This window comes from Vidua chalybeata, chromosome 6, assembly GCF_026979565.1.
Source record: "Vidua chalybeata isolate OUT-0048 chromosome 6, bVidCha1 merged haplotype, whole genome shotgun sequence".
Classification (NCBI taxonomy): domain Eukaryota; kingdom Metazoa; phylum Chordata; class Aves; order Passeriformes; family Viduidae; genus Vidua; species Vidua chalybeata.
The window spans coordinates 34,958,840-34,978,917 of NC_071535.1; the positions used below are offsets into that span (position 1 = coordinate 34,958,840).

Consider the following 20,078-nt stretch of genomic DNA (forward strand, 5'->3'; position numbering starts at 1 on the left):
AGAGCTCGGCGCGGGCCCGAGCCGCCCGCTGGGCCCGGCGCTTGGCTGTTGCCATGGGAACGCCGCCGGAGCGCGGGCGGGCTGCGGGCGGCCCCTCTCGCGAGAGCGGCGGCGGGCGGAGCGCGGCGGGGCGGGCGCGAGGTGAGCTCATCCCGGGCTGCGCGGGCGGGGAGCGCCGCGCTCAGCCCAGCCCAGCGAGCGGAGCGGAGCGGAGCCGCCGGCAGCCGCCGCAGCAACTTTGTTGGGTGAGTTGCGAGCGGGAGCGTCGAGCTGGGGCGAGCTGCACGGCGCGCCCCCTCCTTCCTGCCGCGAAGCCTTCCGTGGGGAGCCGCCGTGCCGCTGGCCGAAGGGGTGTGCGGGCGGGCGGGTGGGTGTGCGTGCGGGGGAAGGGTAGCGGCCCCCAGTCCCGGGGCTGCGCGGCCCCCAGCCCGACAGGGGTTAACGGGGGCGAGGGCAGCGGGGTCCGGGTGAAAGTGGCCTTCTGAGCTGCCTCCCGCCGCAGCGCCCAGAGCCGGGCGGGGGGCGCCTGCCCTGAGCACCCCCGGGGCGGTGGGAGCCTGCTGTGCCGGCAGCTCCGGGGCGGGTCGGGCGCGGGTCCCCCTGCGGCGAGCCGTGCCGGGTGCTAGGTTCCGGATTTGTGTCTCTTTTATCCGCAGGAAAGGCAGCCCCGAGCGGGAGCAGCGCGGCCGGAGGCGGCGGCGAGCGGCGGCCCGGCCCGCTGCGCTCCGAGGCGGCGGCTCCCGCGCTGCCCGTCCGTGCGGAGGCGGCCGCGCCGGGGGCGCCCTGCGGCGGGGGACACGCTCCCCCGCGGCCCGGAGCGGCACACGCCGCTCGCCCCCACGGCTCGCTAGATAACTTGTCTCTTGTTCGCCTCCGTAAGTTGCACTTGAGCCCTTTTTTTTTTTTTTTTTTTTTTTTTTTTTTTCTTCCTTCTTTACTTTTTATAGCCAGCGAGGGTGTAGTGGGACCGGTTTTGTTCCGAGCCGGTGCTGAGACCGCAGTAATGATAACAATTAGGTGATTTGGGGGCAGTGCCGGTGGGGATGTTCTGAATGCTCTGCTCACGAGGAGGCGGGGTGGAGGCACAAAATGTTTGCGGATGGTTGATTTCTTCACTGGGAGCCTGGAAAAGTGGGAAAACAGGGAATGCCTTAAATTGAATCTTGAGGGGAAGGAGGAGGTGGGCAGCAAGGAAAGGTAGATGAGAAGGTGAATGATTACCTTCCTAAGCCGTGTTTGTTTGCTCTTTCCCTCTTTTATATTGCATGAAGTCCTGATGTTAACGTTCTCATGCTATGTATAAAAATAACTGTATTGTTTGTACTGGATAGCTGTGATGCAGCTTCAGCTCATGTAATGAGGAATGCATTCATTCATGTCTGGTACAGCAGCGACACAAAATGGGAATTGCTCAACTTAATGAAGATCTCCTTGTATAACCTTGGCCACAACATCTGTATGTTTTAGTTTGAGGAGGCACGTTTTAACCCGTAATAAAACAGAGGCTTTTTTTTTTGGATAATACTGCTTACCAAATCGTGTTTTAAAAATTTTACCTGCAAAATCGCTTTAAAAAATTTTGAGTGATGCTGCTTTAATGAACCCGTTACTGCATGCTGAATGAAGTGCATCTGTGAGCCGGAGCCCTAGCTGATAATACAATGCAAATTTGTCTTCTGAGTGAAGGTGTCGGATTTCATTAGGTTCCAGATCTGTATGGATAAAGCAAGATTGGTGTTTTCTTTAGAAAGCAGCCCTTTCATGATGGGATTTTGATTGATCGTTTTTATTTCTTTTTCTAACTATGGGAATTGTGCACTTGTTTCCTTTAAATTAAGGCATAAACCAGTTTTTTTTAAAAAGGAGAAGAGTTTTTGCTGCAAGTACTAACTGGGTAGCAAGTATCCGTGTTCTCTCAGGTGGAGAGTTTGGTTGTTATTTATTTGGAATGTGTTGCTGGGCTGGACTCCATTCCCCTTTAGCTGAAGTGGTGGGAGAGACATGTGAAAGTATTAAGGTAGAAGTTTGTGGCAATTGTAATCACAGAGATCTCTTAAGTTGTGTTTCAGTGTCAAGGCTTTTATGCCTTAGGCCATCGGATGCCATACAAGTTATTAATGTAGAAACAGTGTGGGAACTTCACAATAATTTTTTCTTGGTTTCAAAAAAAAAAAAAAAAAGCCACAAACATCCCCATAGGTTCTATTTAGATAAAGCTAAAAAGAAAATTTTCTTGATTGAGTGTTTAGTGTGTATATTGTGTCTCATTTTGATGATAGGAAGCTAGGGACAGAAGATTTTTTTGCCATTTTAAGTGTTTATTTATGACCAGTTGATTAAAGGATGTGCACTTAGTTGCTCAACATTGCATTAAGAAGGTTTTACTGATGCTAATAAAATGCTTAGTTTCATCATTGCTATTTGGGATAGGCATACTTAGCTCTCAGTTGTGGTTCATAAAACCTCTTAGATCATGAAGTCAGAAGCAAAATGGGATGTCAGCTCTGACTATGGTAGGGGTGCAAAAATTTGCTTGATGAAAAAGGCTAGCAGGTGTAGAGGCAGGCACTGACACAGACCTGTGAAAGGGTGGAGCTGCAGCCAGGAGTGAAGACTTAATATGAGGACATGCAATTCATGATCTATTTTTTCTATAATAAAAGGTATTATTGTAATTTCAGTTGTGCATCATTGGTTCTAGGCTTGAAGAACTTTTTTTTCCCTGCTCTCATGTTTATCTGAAATGTTATTTTAAGGTTTGGGATTAAGTTTTGGATTGTTGTTTTAAAAACTACGTCTAAATGTGGCCTCTCTCCCTCCTGCAGCTTTTCGAGGAGTGCTTTTTTTTTTCGTCATGCTTATAACCATTCTGCTGACACTTTGGGAGCATTTTGTTCTTGTGTAGCTCTTATTGTCTTCTCTGTTTTGTAATTCTGTCTCAAATATATCCTTTAAAATGTCAACTTCAGAACTATTAGTTTTGCTACTATGGAGGCATGTTTTATTTCTAAGATGGGAGAACAAAACTTAAGAACATAGAATATTTCAACTGGTTATTTTGAACTTTAGTAAGGTCATGAGGATAATTTTAGAAATATGTTGGCAAAATGTGAGGTAGGCTAGTAAGAGAATGGGTTGAGGCCCAGTTGAATTTCTTTTCTATTCCTCTGTTTTGTCCTATAGCATGTCTATTGTAGAGAAGAAAAAGGAACAGTTTTCTCCATATCAGTAGTTTAATCCCTTCAGCAAGGGGGTTGCTGCAAGCTATTGAGTTCTTACTGCTACTGGTTAGAAATCCAGGATGCCCTACTGGGGTAAAGAAGCAGAGCTTCTGCCTTCATCAAAATTTCAGTCACACAAGTTGGTTTCCCTAATGCTGATGTGTTCAGAGGTTGAGATTTATTCTCATTGACCCTAAGTGTTGGTTGTTTGGCAAACAATTTTGATCTATTGTTTCCTTGGCTTCAGGCAGATTCCTTTTATTTCTCCCCAGCTCTTTAATTTAAATATTTAAAAAGTCAATAAGACATGATTTAATTATCTTAATTTTTTAATATCTTTGCTCTGTTTACTTCTTTATCTGTATTTTAGATTTTTGTTATATTCGTTTATTCTGAAAGCCATTTGTTTAACTTGTTAATAAGTTATGACGGGAATACAGCAATAGTAAGTGCAGTTATTTTTTTATAAGTATAAATAGATGATTTTAAGAACTGCTAGGTGAGGGTTTTGTTGATTTGGCATGTAAAATTAATCATATGCTCAGTATCTTTCTGTGAGTGAAAAAAGTTACGTTGTTCTGTATTTTATGTTTCCAGGGAGATTTGACTTCAGTGACTTGATTTCAAGTATATCTCTCGTAAATTGCAGCTTTTAAATAATCTTAAGATTTATATTTCACAAGAATTCAGTGTAGTATTTGAATGAGGACTCTCAAGCTGGAGGTTTATAAAGTGGGATTTGATGGCTCTATGACACTTGAGATACTCTCTAATGAAAGGCAATCAGTGTTTTTTGGGGGTGCAGCCTTACAGCAGTGATGAACCTAAGGCTCGATGGTAAACCTACAGATTATGGTCATTGGTGAGGCTGAAGGACAATAATTTTTTATTTTAAATTCTTATGCAGCTGGCAGCACAAGACTAACACAGTCTGTAGCAGTTTTGGTGTTAGCTTTGATAGTAGTTTTGCACTGTGAACTTTGAGAAACCGTTAGGAGTTGCAGAGACTATAACTGTGGCTTTGAATATGAATCAGCAGATAAAATGGTTTTAGATGTCTGTTTTTTGCATATGTAAAGCTAAATTATGTCATTGTCTCAGTCTGTTTTAGTATTGGATTCTGTGGCACAGTTTACTGAGTGAGTTATTTGATTTAGAGTCTGCCACATGTCTTTTATGTTAAGTGAGGCTAAGCATTTACATGTCTTTGTTTTCTTTATGGAAGCATGTTTTAAAGAGCACTTCTTTTGAATGCAGAGACAGAACACTTCTCATAATCTTGGTAGCTGTTGTATTGTATGATTGCTAACCAAGTATTCGTCATGGTTCTTTCAAGGGTCTGAGTCTGTGAGTGGAGTGGAGTCCTGCAAAGCTGTCTTTTCCTACTCCTTCAGCTTGTGCTGGAGGCTGCAGTGCAGTAGTCATAGCTCTTGTTCCCTTCATAGTGGATGGCTGTCTCTTCAAGTTCCTGAAAAGTGCATGGCTGTGTAGAAAACTTTTCTTGAAGTGTATGTATCATAGAGAAGGAGTTGTTACTGGCACTAGTGGTTCATGCCTAGGCCTGGTAGGCACTGTGAATTTTTTGTTGATGTTTTAATAGTCTCTTACTTTTGGTTTTAGGCTCTGTAGAAGGAAGAATGCTTTCTTCAGGTGGATTGGAGAGATTAGTGGAATGATTTTTGAAGACCAAGTTTTATTTTATAAATTTTCAAAACTTAGAGAAGCTACTGGCATGTATCATATAGTTGGTTTAAAGTTGGATTGTTCTTTATTAATCCATATTGTTTACCTTCAGTGCTCAAATAGTTTTTGGAGGTGTTTAAATTTTTTGTTGTTTATTTACCTTTTGAGGTCACAGGATTTTTACCTCAAAATACTCACATAAACCTCAGAGAGACTGATTGTTACTTTATTACTGCAGCTGTGAGATGTTAACTTTGAACTTGTGCTTTAACACAGACTTTTAATTTAGTGAAGCTTCTTCAGTTAACCCTGAAACAATCCTGTTTTTCCTAACTTGTAATGTTATAGTAGATTAAAAAATCTCAACTAGCCAAAATCATCGGGGAACAAGTTATTCTTCCAGGATGCTAGGAGGTATGGGTCAGAAGTTGAGCATAACTTGGACAAAAGTTGCCTGTTGGATCTGCCTGTGAGACATAGTTATGTTTAATGTGCTTGGCTGGATTATTTTATGGATTTTAATATTTACTTTTCTGGGTGGGGGAAATTGGCAAGCATCTTCCTTTGCTGTGTAGGCTGCCTTGCTGCCTTCTCTGTGCAGTGGATGGTGAGGTTCCAGGAGGTGCCAAGGGCTGCTTTTGTAGCATGGCCCTGTTCTCAGAGTTTCTCCAGTCATGATGCATTTTACAGCACCATAAGCGAAATCAATTGTCTTTTGATTTTGAATAAATAATGACAGGCTTATTGTATGCTGATGTGATGTGAAATAGGATTAATACAGACCTTTTTTAAGAGCAGCAGATAATATCTGTAAAACTACTGCTGTGGTGGCAGAACTTTCTGTATGCCAGTTGTTCACAGCAGCAGCTTTGGTACAGAGCTTGGGTTTTCTTGTTGGCGGTCCTACAGACTGATCTCTCTGAAGACTCACAGAGACTTTTAATACATGCATTTGTATATTTGACCAAAGGTTGCTGTTGTGGTTTAACACCAGCCAGCAACAAAGCACCACAGCTTAGCCCCAAGAACATTTTAAAGTTGATCTTGGAACTTCTTCAAATGATTGCAGATTTATTTTTGTATTGTTTTTATGATTAAATACTGGTATTACTTGGTCACTCAAAATGAATTCACACTGTCACTGGAAGTATTTGGCAGATCTGTGTTGATTGGTGTTTATGGGAGAGGTTATTTCCTGGTTTTAAAAGGTTTTTTCCCTTTCTTTTTGTTTAAAAAAGTACTTTCGTTTGATTTCAAAATTGCTGTTTTATATGCATGGTTTTGTCACTTGGTCTTACTAGAGCAAATAATTTGGCACAGTAGACATGGCTCTCTGGCTGAAGGTGAGGGCATCAAGTCTCGCAGATCAAAACTTGTTGCATTTGAGCAATTTTCCTTCAGACAGAATTTAGTCTGGTCTCCTGAATTGGATGGTGCCTACACAGATGTGGTTTGTTGGCTTGGACCATGAAGGGTTGGGTCACATTTGGTGAACTTCTGGGCAGGGATTTTTAGCTTAGTTTCCTCTAGGAGAATTCCGGTTCATGGACACCAGAAAACCTATAGAAATTAAAATAAATCATTCTGAGGGTGACAGAGCATTTAACAGACCACCCCAGAATGACTGGTGAATGTCCATCATTTGAGACTTAAAGCTTGACAGGACAAAGCCATGAGCCCCTGGAAGCAATGTGGCAGCCAGCCCTGCTCCAGTAGAGGTTGGGCTCAGGTTAAACCTCGGTGGGCTCTGCTGGCTGCTAGCTGGTGATAGCTGGAGGGCTCCTCAAAGGGCAGTGCTGTTGGAAGTGCTGTTGTAGGTACAGCTTAAACAACTTGAAAAAAGGAAAACCATCCGTAGAGCAAGCTTTTTTTTTTAACTCATGTGAAACACTTTTCCTTTGGTGTCTAGCCCATTTAGTGTCTCTTGCAGGGGTAGCAGCAGCACTGCTGGTAGCTCTCAGGTTGCAAACCTGTGACAGGAAACCCCCTTTCCTTTATCTCCAGGCACACAAGGGGGGCAGTGGGTTTTGGGTGTACTTAATTATTTTTCCTCAAGAGACTCATGTAAGCAGGAACATACACATCTTGACTATTTGACTTTTGGCAGTGCCACAGCGCAAATTTGCTCTTGCTGAAGAAACTGGCAAAGATCAGACTTCAGTTTTTTCTTTTTTGCATTTATGAAGTGTAACATAACTTTGTCTGCATGTTTAAAAATTAAAGAAGACAATGGATGATGAAACTCAGACTGCAGGCTTAAACGTGTTAGTGCTATATAAAAGTCATTACAGTTCTTATCTCTGAACTGTTTAAAGATCTCTTTCTGGTTTTGTGGACAAGGCTTCTCTCCTCACTTTCTGAATTACCAATCTATTTTCTTTTAATTTATAAAAGCTAAAGTGTCTCATACTCTTTTTGGAATATTTTTGCACATGTCCATTAGAAGACAACACTAGACTTCAACAAATAAATCCTGGAGGGCCTTCCCTCCTTCTGCTGGATGCAGTTGAAATTTTTAGGAGTATTTTTCTTCTCAAATTGTAAGGGCTGAAATAGGATTTTATGCTTTCGGTCCATGCTGAAGAACTGCATAATTGTGCAGAAGAAAGTTATGGCATTTTCATGCCTTGAAAATAAATATATCTTCATGAATGACATGATACTGGCACTGATAATCTACTTCCCAAATGTATTTAACAGCTTGTTGTATGAATCAGAATAAAATAGTTCAATAGACTGCACTGTATTGATCATACAGCAGCTGGAAGAAAGAGTGAACCACGATGCTTCCCCACAGCTTTTACTGAAGAAAACGTTTAGAAGTGAGAAGAAAAGGAGATACTTCCATAAAAGCTGTTAACATAGTTTATCCTTTCCTTGGATGTTTTTTTTTTCCTTGACTCTCTCCCTTTTGCAGTCTTAGAAGAGGGAACTAGTGACAGAAAGTCAGTTCTAGTTTTGTTTAACCTTCCTCCCCCTCCCTGACTTCTGCACTGTCTTGCAGTGTAATCATTGACTAGTACTCGACATAGCTCTGGGAATTCCCAAATCTAGTACTGTTTATTGCATTGCCATGCAGAGGTGGTAGGAGAATATTTGCTAGGGTGCCTCTGTTAATATAAACAAAAGGAAAATGCTAGTATCATCTTAAAACATGCCATCCATTTCAAATTGAAAAGGCTTTTTTAAAAATTCAGATCTGTGCATTTTCAGTGCTTGCCTGTACAGTGACATGAGTGTTTGTGGTAGTCTGGAGACCTACCTGCCACAAACACTTCCACTCTGCTATTTGAGCTGTGATGCACTGTGGAATAATTTGAGAGCCTGAAGTTAATTCTTGCCTTATTATACAGTTTCCACCCAATCTAGGTAAAACCAGAAGATCTGCAGAACTTGACAGGGTTTTTTTATCATGTGCTAAAATGAAATCATCAGGACTTTTTTAAAATCCTGTACTATTGTACTTTTATTTTCAGCTGGAATTTTTTTCAAGTTAATTAATATGCTAGATAACATTTGAGAACAGGGACAGATTATTGTCTCCAAACAACAGCTTTGGGATTGGGTACATGCAATAGTGTACTCTGTGTTCTAGATTTAATCTCTTGTATATGTAGTGTTGATGCTGTAAAGACTTTCAAATTTGTTGGTAATTTAAAGCACATCTCCTGTAAAACAAAGGTGTGATAATAAGCAGTTATTAAATGTTGCAAAGGGTGCTAATCATTGTTATTTTAACAGAATTTAGTAATTATCTACTGATTGCTGACATCATTAAATATATTTTTTTAGTGTATGAATTGGTACTTTACATACCTGAACAACTGAATTGAGGTTTTCTGTTCTTGCATTGTTGATGTATCTTTTTTTTTTGTACATATTAACTGTAATGACTTGCCTCAGACTGCCAACAACTTTATGCCTGCCAAGGGCAAGAGGGCATGTATTGTGAGTGTGCTTTTTAACTGAGACATAGAACGCATTGGTTCTGAAAATAAGGAGGGGGGGGGAAAGCAGTTATTTTAATTCATTTAATTGCAGTTGCGTGGAGCTGGCTACATGAAAAATAATTACAGGCAAAGTCAACATTGCCTCTTGTAGAAGCATGGAGTGCCCAGAGATAAAAAATGTCTGAAGTGCTGGGTGAGGGAAGAGAGCTTAACTGTTCCTTATTTTTTGTAAACCTGCACTTTGCTTAAAAAAAACCCACAAAGCAATTTATAGTAGTCATCAAATATTCCCAAGTATGGTGCAGTCTCACTTTAGGTGACAGCTGTCTTTATGTTCTTGAAGCATAGCCTTAAGTGACTTAGGGCTAAACAGACAGACCTCACAAACTGATAGAAGTACTAAAATTAAGGGGTAGTTGAAGGAATTCTTAGATAAAATCCTCATTTAATCTTTCAGTTACGAGCAATAGGAAGAAGTAATTAGAATTAACAAGAGTCAAACTTGAAGTAATTGTAAAACGTAGAGCTAGTGGACAGATGTAAAATCAAGTAATACTTTGATAATTTACTTATTTGGAACATATTGGAAGGTAGTGTTGTGAACATTAGGGATGCTGTAGAGGATAAAAGCAATCTCGAAGCATCCAGAGTTAGCACGGTTAATGCTTTTTGGTAGAGAACAGTACTGATGAAAGCAATTTTTTGATGTGTGTTTAAATATTGTAGCTAAAAGTATATGAACAAGTGAATAATATAATCTGTTTCTGCCTCTCCCTTCTTCTCTCCTTTTCCTAAGTGTTACAATTTATAAAAGAAGGGTCCAGAGGTGTCTCATTTTCTAGCTTTAAAAGTGAGAGAAGAGTTGAAGATCTCTTTGAAGGGAGGTGGGAGAAAAATCAGGACAACTCAATAAAAATGAAGCTTAATGCTTAAAATTCTGATTAGTTTCTTAAGTTTGGATCCTGCTTTCCTCCAGAATGCTTAGTTTATTCTTCCAGGTGTTGTCAGAAAACAGAACTAAATTAATGCTTTTTTGAAACAGAGCTACAAATTAGAACTTTATTCCTTGTAGCAGAGAAGTTACATGAGGATTGTATAAACATTGTACTGGTTTGTGTGGTTTTTCATGTTCACATTTTTACATGGGGAAAGAAGAGGACTTGTGAAACAGTGCTGTCTATTTCAGTGGCATTTTACAGGTTTCAGTAAAAACTCTGCAGCAGTATGTGGGTGTTATGTGCTTGCAAGTAAAATAATTTATTGTTAGTGTTTAATAGTACTTTTGAAAATGAAGTAATGGTATATGTAGTATAATGCAAAATACTCCTAAGTAGTGGTTGGTTTCTGCATTACAGTACTTTCCTGTTGATGGTGAAGGAGGTACAAAAACCTCTTTGTGTTAGATGTTCAAAGCTGTTTTGCCAGGTAGAAAAATTCTTTCTGAAGGTGGTGGTGTTTTTTTGTTTTGAATCCAGTGTTAGTGCTGAATGACTGTTCTGTTGGTTTAAAAATGTTAATAGCAGTAGATATCTTGTTTGCTGTAACTTCTCTTTGTTATCACCTTAGCACTTAGCCGAGATGCCAAAAGCTCTTGAAATACATTGCAGCTTCAAGCAGGTTAGGTGCTCAAATACTGTCACCCTGGTTGCAAGTCAGTGTGTTTTATTATCCCTGTGCTCAAAATTTTGAGCCAAAGACCCAGGATTGAAGTGCCACTGCTATTCAGTTTATAATGATGTTAATTAGTGCTGAATGTCATTAAGATGAATATATGCAGTGTTAATAAAACTACTTCTGAAATTGAACTATTGTCATTATCTCACTGAATGGTTGTACCAAAAAGTTGCTTGACTCTGCCCCACAAGAAAGATAATTGAGAAGGACTTAGAGCCTGGAGCTGTCCCTTGGGAATTGATCATCTGGTCTTAGTCACGTCTTCTGAGACCCTGGACAGTCAGAGACTTGGCTGCAAGGGGAAGGACTGGTTTAATAGCAATATACAGCTCTGAGCATATGCTCTTCTCAGGGCCTTTGCTTGTCTTGTGAACACAAATGACTTGTCCAGTCTCGTGATTACATGTAAGGAGTAAGCTGTTGCTTCTGGTAAGGTTAATGTCATCTGATCTGCTCCTTTTTTGCATCTAGGAAAGAAGGGATTTTGGTAGGAAAGGTTTTGTAAATGTTTTCTATTAGACACAGAAGCAATTACTTCTGGAATGAAATTTGATTTCTTTATATCTCACTCCTCTTCCTCCTCATTTAGTTTCAGACTATTCTACCTGTCTTGATTTAAAATAAAGGGGAAATGAATCAAGCAGGATAATTACAATATTGACAATAGATAAGTTTTTGCACTAGTGTCTGTACTTTCATGGACTGGAAAAGGCCGAAGCCCTAATGGGCCATCTTAGATCTTAGGCAAAATACAGAATCATCTGGATAACTAATGTGGTGCAGCATAGTTGCATGATAGTGGTGCTGCTCTGCATTGCGTGCACTCTATTTATAATGACAGGTACTAATGAGATTGTATTTTGATGTGATATTACTGTAATGTCAGTGCCTTGTATTCCTTCATTAGTGTACCTCATTGACTTTGTGAAGTAAGGAAATGAAGGTGCCCTTGAGCAAGGTGTCTTAAACACACATGAGAAATCTCTGGTAATGTTCAGAGCAGAAGCTGCCTTGGGCTTTAGAATTCATCCTACTATGGACAAATTTATTTATAGCTAGCTGTAAAGCTGTGCTGGAGATTCTTGAGCCAGCTCAGAGGAAGGCAGGGACTACATCTGCACTTGTCTGCAGCCTGCTTTCTGCTCCCAAGAGTGGCTCTGCTCAGCTCAAACTCCTGCTGTTTGCCGGGAACAGTCGTGGCCTCATGAGATCTCATGTACATCAATGGCCCCTTAGTAAGCTTGAACAGAACCATGACAGTTATGGATTAATGCTCAGACCTGTGCCCTGGACTTACTTTATTTATTATTATAGCTTTAGCTCTCGGTGCCTACATGGCGCAGTGTAACGCTCTGCTGGGTGTGTAGTTGCACGTGTGTAGCATGTAATGGCAGGAGCGTAGCATTGCATGTGAGCTGACAGCCTTCCTCTTCAAGCCGGGGGACAGTGTTGGGCTAACGTGGCTGTTGCCTTTCTGGTTCTGCCATTAGTCCAGCAGTTTCAGGTCAAAGGTCAGAAGATCAATGGTACCAGCACAGTACTTGGCATGCTGCAAATTAAAGTAATATTGAAATAGATTGCCTTGAATTTTAATTGCCTGCTAGATTTCCCTGTTTTAGTGAGCTCTTGTGCATCTTGACCTGTAGCAATAGAGAATGAGAAGGTCCATAAAACTGCAAAAGGAATCAAACACAATGTGTGCAAATACTTAGAAATTGTCAAATCTAAGGCCATTAAAATGTATTTTAAAGTATTCCTTTAAATCTGAATTAATATCTGGTGTAGGCTTTCACGATATCTTCAGAAAAAATTGTGTTCAAAAGTTACCTGTGAAGTACTGCCTGGCTGTACTTCAGGGAGTGTCTTTGTTGACACTGCACCCTATGAGAGAGCCAACATGCCTCGCATTGTCACTTGCAGGTTTTCCATTTGAGCTTTTCTCTAGTTCTAGCAAGTGGATGGATGGATAGTGTTCTTCAGCTCAGCACTAGCTCGAGTATCTGTGCTTCATGGCAGTCACTGCTGTGATTGCAGTTGCTGTGTTCTGCATTTCCTGTAACAGCTTTGAGGCAAGGTTGCTCTCAGTTTTTGGTTTGCTGTGGAAACCAGCTGGGGTGGTTATGCTGCTTGTGTTCCTTTCAGTTTGCTTTTTTCCGTAACACTTCTTTCTTCTCCCCAACTTCCTAAATATTTTGGATTTGCTGGGCTTTGGTTTAGCCCCTTATGAGGTCTTAAAGTGTCCAAAAGGTTTTGTAAAGGCTAATGAGTGGGTGAGATTGAGTCTCAGCAGTGGTAAGAGCTGTAGCACACACAAGGATGTTCTAAGCTGTCAGAGAAGCTGTGATGAATGCAATTTCATGGGAGGAACTTCAGCTGAAGTGTATGTGTTTTTATATATCAAATCTGAGAGAGATTTGAAGGTACCAAGACCTTGTTAGTTCATGTAATTGCTTGTTCTGTATAGATTTCTGTCTAGTCTTCCTTCCGGAAAACATGCAGAAGATAAATGTAGTGGGAGTCTGTAGTGGTATCTGTGTTTAGGTTGCTCAATAGTTTCTGTAGCTAAATGTGTTATGAGATCTCTTTTTCTTTCCCTCCAGTATGGTTAGTGCTACTGCTCTGTGAGCAGTCGTTTTTTGTCGTTTTTTTGGTAAAGGAAATCACTTTGTATCAGGGAAAAGCCTTTTTTGCCCTGGAGTATTTTGAAATACCATGCCCCTCTACTCTCCCCCCACCTACCTCCCGGTGTAACTGTTGAAATTTTAAATACTGGCTACCAAAAGCTTTTTCGTAGTACCTTTCCTCAAGTACGATCTCTTCATGTACTACAGAGATGAGTGCTTTAAGGCTCACCCTGCAAAATTCTGTGACTGTCAGAGGAGGATGAACACAAATGGGATCCTGTCCTCCCAATTCACGCTTGGCAGACACTTTTGGCTTCCTTCTGACTGCCTGCGTTTACTGGCAAGTGCCTTGTAAGGCTTAGTTAAAAAGAGGTGGTTTGATGAGTGTGAAAGATGGCTTTTTTTCTTGGTTTTGCTTGTCTGACCAAAACTTAAGCATTTTTTCCTTCAAATTTTTTGGTTCTATTTGAGAAGTTAAGTGGGTTCATTTTGTCCCTAGACAGGGGATGCAGAGGCTAAGTGTTGTGGGTGTCACTGGATAAGTGGTATGAGACAGGAGTATCCCAAAAAGAACATCCTGACCTATAAAGTTAGAATCTTATGCAGTTGTAATGCTTTTGATTGTTGGACAGTAAGGCTGCAGGTAAAGCAGAATTTGTAATGACTTATTTTTCATCTCGAGACTGACTAGAAGACAGGTTGCAGTGTGAGATTTCTTCTGTTGTAGAGATGCAAAACCAAGTGTTTATATCCATCTCAGAAGGGGAGATCTTTGACTAAGCTGCATATTGACTTTGGTTGTCTGCAGCAGTGGCATTGTGGGGAGCAGTAACAAGGCCAGACTCCTCTTTCTGCCTCTGGGATCTCAGCACCTGCTGTACAATGTGCAGTCTGGGCTCAGTGAGCTCTTGCTTCTGTTCCATTGCTCCTGAGATTAGAGAGATTTGAGCCCTCTTTCCTTCTGGAGTTGAGGAGAATACTTGTTTCTTCATCTGCACTTACTATTTGCATGGCCTAATACTAGATGATAGTGATTCACAGATCTTCTAGGATAACTTATTTTTGGGGCTGCTGTAATGTTTTTGCAGTTTTGACAGTATTGTCAGGTGACAGTATTGTCCGCCTGACCCTTTTTCAGGCGTTCAGCATCAATCAGCACTGGGTTGAAGAAGTGCTGCAACACAAAATGCATTTAAAGTTCCTTCTTAGTAAAAGGAGGAAAGAGCAATTGCACACAAAGTCATATAAGTTGGTGTGAAGAGTATGTAATAATATGTATCCAAACTTAAGGTTACTGGGAACACTGGTTCAGTGATGCCACAAGCAGGACTTTAGGACTCCCAGTACTGGGTCAAAAGTACAGTAGTCATAGGGAAAGTATCAGTCTCTTAAATTATTATGTTGGCTTTAATAAAAACAGAATACTTACCAGGTAGTGGCATGACTTACTTGCATTACATATTGATTATTTAGACCACTATGATTTTATACTGAATTAGATCTAATACACTTCCCTACCACTGGTACTCATTTGGTATCATGTTCTGCCACACCTGATAAAAATTGAGCATATGCCTGAATCTCATTTGGACCAAATTTATCATGTTTGGTGATGTGATAGTGCAGAGATTTGCTGTAAATGCTTGTGAAACCAGTATTTCATCTCCTGTAACTTCCTGACAACTTTATCTCTACAAATATTTGAGGAAGTGTACTTTTCAACTTTTTTGTACCTAACAAATAACTGTTTTTATTCAGTGTTTGAAATGTTATAGAAGAGTTGGTCTTTGCATGCATTGTGCAACCACTTTTGTCTCAAGTTATGAATGGATGCTTTCAGACATGGTAAACTGATCTTCATTGTATTTATCTTTTTGTTCATCATCCATTCTTAGTTATGCCAAACCCAAAGCCTATTTCTAAATTTGTAAAATAGAAAAAATAATTTGGTCTTAGTGAAGCAGATTCTTGCTTGAATTCTCTTTAATCTTTTTGATAGGTATGAGACTACAAATCTTTTTATCTGGAGAATGCTAAAGAAAAGAAGGGGCCGTTAGAGGAAAAGATTTAATGGGATCGTAAATGTTCTGTATGGATCAGTCTTATTAGACAATGCTTGGAAATGGAATCTCCTTCTGAAGACATTTACATGTTCCAGGTTCTCAGTATTTGACCTGATTCTATTATGAGCTGCTATTTATGTTTCAAGACATGAATTGGGCTCTCTTAAAGTCTTTTGACCTTTCTTTTGCAAAAGGGGAAAACATACTCTTCTAGCCTTGTGGCTAATGTATTTTTTCAAAACTAAAAAAAGATTAACGTAGGGTCTGGTGTGAAATTTCTGCAGAATAGGAGATGCTAAGGTTCATAAGTAGTGTCTTGGGTGCTACTGAGTATGTCTGAATCTGTGGTGTCCAGAAGTGCACACTGAAGGCATTCAGCTGTGATATTGTTGAGAGGTTTTTGGCAAAACATTTGTTAAGGGCATGGCTTAAAGTGATTTATTTTTATTTTGAACTATGGCAGGTTTTAAAATTTTATTATTATTTTAGTAGCAATTCCATTGAAATGTTTCTATTTTTTTTCTTTTTCCCAATAGCAATGTTTATCAACAATGTTGAGGAAGGGATGTTTTTATTTCTTTTAGTTTTTCATGTGCCACAAAAGTGTTTCCTTATACATTCTACAATGGAGGAGTCTTTCCTGGCCCTGATTATTGAATTTCAGTAACTTACAGTGATAGTGACTTTAGCTTAGTCTTTGCTGTAAACTCCCTTTATGTAGGTGAAGAAAACAAGATGATGCCTCAAGCCTTCTCCAGAGGAACAAGTGCAGGTAGCTCGGCCTGTCCTTGTTCCTTGTGCACTTCAGTCCCCAAATGGCTTGGTGGTCTCTGCTGAACTTTCTTTAGTCCATCTTTGTTGTGCTGAGCAGGCTAAAACTAGGCATGTTCATTTAGGATATCACTAGTGCTGAGTAAAAGTCAATCAATGTCACTTCTAGGTTTAGACAGGGCACCATCAATCACTTCAAGACAGATATTTTTAACTTGCTCTTATCTAGAGCTTGAGATCTTACATTTTCAGGATTTCTATTTTTATTCCTAGATGCATGAGGAATCTTAGATTGAATAATATTTTACTATGTTACTGTTTTCAAAAAGGGTTTTTTACATTGTTTAGTTTGAAGTAGACTTCCTAATAGCCAGCTTGTTTCATGCAGCTGCAGATTTAATCAATGTATTTCTCTGCTCTTTGAAGCTTTTTTTTCTGTCTAAATTGAACTGGTAGTAGTTGCACATCATTTTAGTTATCCTACTGATGCATTTTGCCTTGTGTGGCGTGTTATATTTCATGTCTTCAAGCTAGGCATCAAGCAAACTGTGGTGGTTGTCTGACTTTGAGTGAAAAAGTAGTTTTCTGCCTTCTTTATTCTTGGTATGAGCTTCCAGTTTATAAATTACTGTTTGTTTGATCTGCATGCAGGGATGCGCTTTGCACCATATTTTAATGTGTCTAAGTCAATAATAGTCATCATGCCAGAATAAATGCTTATGGGAGAAACATTAAAGTGAGCATTCTCAGTAACAGTGAGTAGGGAAATGAAGTAGTGGCAGGGAACAGAGAACAGACAGTAAAGATATTTTTGTCCAATGCAAATCAGTCTTTTATGTGGACCAGTGAAAAAAGATGTTTTGCCCTTGCTACTTGTATCTGTCATCATATTGCTTGTGATGTCTAACAGGCTGCATGATGATGCCGGAGTAGAAGCAAGCTGCCATAGAGCTCTCTTGATGCAGAGTCCAGGTCATCCAGAAACTGGATTCTTGGTTTAGGTTCAGACCTCTCCTATGGTAATACTTTTAGTCATATAACTTTGATGCTGAAGACCTAACTAAAACTTGCTGGGACATGCACAGTATTATTTTCTGGTAACTGCAGCTCTTGTGCCATCGGCTCTCAGCAGATAGGATCACTTGCTTCATTTATAAGATAGCACATAGTGTTTCAAGAGATAAGGACAAATCAGTTTGCAGCCTGTGCTTGTCACAGCTGTCTTGCCTTGCACCTCATGGGAAAAGAATTATCAGGCATAATTATATCTAATTGAGACACTCTTGTTATCTTGCCGGTGTTACTTTTTTCTGTTAATTTGCTCAGTGGACACAGATGAGATAAAAATGTAAACAGTGCCTATTTGAATTGCTTTCTGCTTCATGGATTATTTAAATGTTTCATTTAATCTGCCATGAAATTATGTGGGTTGTCACATGGAGATTCAGCTAACTCAAGTTTTCTACATCTAAGAGCTTTATTTCCATGAGGAAAGTTTTAATATTTTTAATCCCAGAATTAACTTATTTCATAATGTACCTGCAGCTCGCTTTCTGTGATCACAGGCATGGACTTTCTAAACTGCAACTTGTTCTTTGTAGAACAGCTTCTAAAAAAATCCAGTGTTCATGATCATCAACTTTTTCAGCCTTACTGTTGAAATATTATTTGTAGTAGATGTAGGTCAGCTAAACCTTACTAGAATTGTAGGAGCTTAACTTTTGGTGTATATGTGTAATTCACGAATGCTTTAGGAGAAAGCAAGGCTGTATTTGAGTGTGGGGATTCTCTCTGCCTTGAGTGAAATAGAGGTGGCTTGCAGGGAGATTACTGTAGGGAAGCTATAGAGATGTTGTTGCTGGGTGAAAGTCTGTCTGGTGTCCTGGAAATACAGATCTTGAGTAGAAATGCTGAGGAATTGGGAATGAAAATAAAAGGAAGGGAAATAAAATTATTGTTACTTCAGACTTGAGTTGCCTTTATGTTTGAACTGTTCTGTATGTGGAATTACTTGTGGGATGGATAAGCTGAAGAAAATTTGGGTATGGTAAACTTGAATTAATTTTTCTTTCTTTCCCATAAAGTGCATTATTGAGCTTTTTTCCCCTCCATTAAAAAGTGCATTTTTCCAGTGGCAGAAATATGGCTGGAGATTTTGATTTGTAGCCTAAGGCAGTCTTTAGTTGGAGATGGAGGTTTGCCTGTGTGTGGGAATTGTTCTAAAACTGCCTTCTGTCATCGTTTTCTTCTAAGACAATGCTACACCAGATAAACATTTAGAATATGTCTTGAATGGAATATGAGAGTTAGTGGCTTGCTTTTGCTAAGCTGAAGCTTGCAGGTTGTACTTGGCTTTCAGTATATACCAAATGTGAGTATATTTATGGAAAGTGAACCTGCTAACCTTCTTTAAAGCAGCTGTGGCCAAGGTGAATGCAGTCCTGTTTTTTTTTTTTTTTATTAGTTCCTGTCTTCTCAGCTGGTGAAATCAAAGAAATAACCTAGTACATATTTATATGTTTTAGTTTTTTATTTCCATGCCTTTTAAAAAAACCTCATAAAACACCACTCTTTCCCAAAAAGCTGACAGGAAAAAAAGGAGAAATGCCTGGTAAAAGATCTTTTTTATCTAGGAGGCATTGGTGGGGCATTAAAACTTTTCTGCAAAGGCAACTGAATGCTCAATGGGCAGGTAGTCACCACTGCTGATTTTTAATTTTTTTTTATGTATTAATTTTTCCCCCAGCTGATGCTTTTGAAAAGTTGTGTAAAAGTTGCTTCAGTTAACGAGCTTCATCTTTTTGAGAAGCCTTTCCTTTTCACTGGTGGGAGAATAAATGATAAAGTACTTACTTGATTAGTCTTTGTTTTCATATGTTTTAGTAGATAAAATTGAGATTGTTCTTAAAAGCTAAACTCCACTTTGCATAACTGCAGCAACACTAAATAGTAGATCAAACAGTAATTAGCTGAACAACTGGCTAATGACCATGGAAGAGGAGAGAAAATGGGCAGGAGAGGTGTAGTGCTGTTGAACCTCTACCAGGTTATATTCTGGTTGAAAGTCTTTACTAGGAAAAATGGTGCTGACTTTGGAATACTGCTTTTTAGTGTGACTACTGATCACCATGTCTCCTGAAAAATACGCCTTAACTGCAGCCTACAAAAAGAAGTAAAAACTGATACTGGAATATGTGTTCAAGGTATAATCAGAGCTCTGTATTTTTATATCGAGGCTAATGTTTTTAATTAATGTTATTAATGTTTTTGGTTTTTGTACCTTACTGTGATAATGGCTTTCAGTGAAGGTGTATGTAGGAGCTTTCTTGATGTATATGGTTGCTGAGACATAAACATTTCATTTTTAGAATTTACTGATTTGCAGCTCTGGCTGTGTGTAAAGTAAGAGGTAAATTGAGAATTGAATTACAAAACTTGGAAGTAACTCTGTACATCAGGCCTACTGCTATACCCTGCTGAGAGATGTTGGAAAAAAGGTCACCTTAAGTATCAGAGGAAGGTTAATTAGGAAATAATATCACCACCAAAAGAAACCCACTGGTTATTTCTTCTACGTAACATAAGGATCTGGCCAATTCCCCTGCCATGTTCATGGCTCTGTTCCTGTGGCAGAGCCGTGTAACTCCTGTGCTTGTTTAAGGTACTGTTGCTGCTGTGTGGAGTGAGCAAGTGATGATCACAGCAGGCAAGTGTTCAGACTGTTGGTTCTTGCCAAAAGGGCTTTTTGTGTTTTGAACAAATTGTACAAATTGATTATTTTGTGTACCTAAAGGATGATGGAGGCATATGGTGCATCCATAATTGAACTTGCCATGTAGTCCTACTCAGTTTATCAGTTTGCTCTGTGAATTGCTTATATGGCTGAAACTGTAACTACAATTTTGCTTGGTAAGGTCTTTACAAAAGAAGAGAATGAATTTAGAAGGCTTATTTTGGAGGAAAGTGGGATTTTTTGGTGTGTGTATCTGTCATGATGCTGTTGCCATTAATCAGATCTACTTTTGATATATTTTAGATGAAAATTATTCTTTGGACTTCACAGATGGTTTTGACAGGGATAAAAATCTGAAG

General features: G+C 39.7%; 1 protein-coding gene across 3 annotated transcripts in view; it reads left to right on the forward strand.

Annotated features, from left to right (window-relative positions):
• The first annotated feature begins 793 nt into the window (after nt 1-793).
• Nucleotides 794-20,078, forward strand: part of SIPA1L1 (signal induced proliferation associated 1 like 1) — a 197,157-nt gene continuing 177,872 nt past the window's right edge. For all 3 annotated transcript variants that reach the window (XM_053945239.1, XM_053945243.1, XM_053945240.1), the window contains exon 1: nt 794-875. The gene's annotated coding sequence lies outside the window, so the exon portion shown is untranslated. The remainder of the gene's footprint in view (nt 876-20,078) is intronic.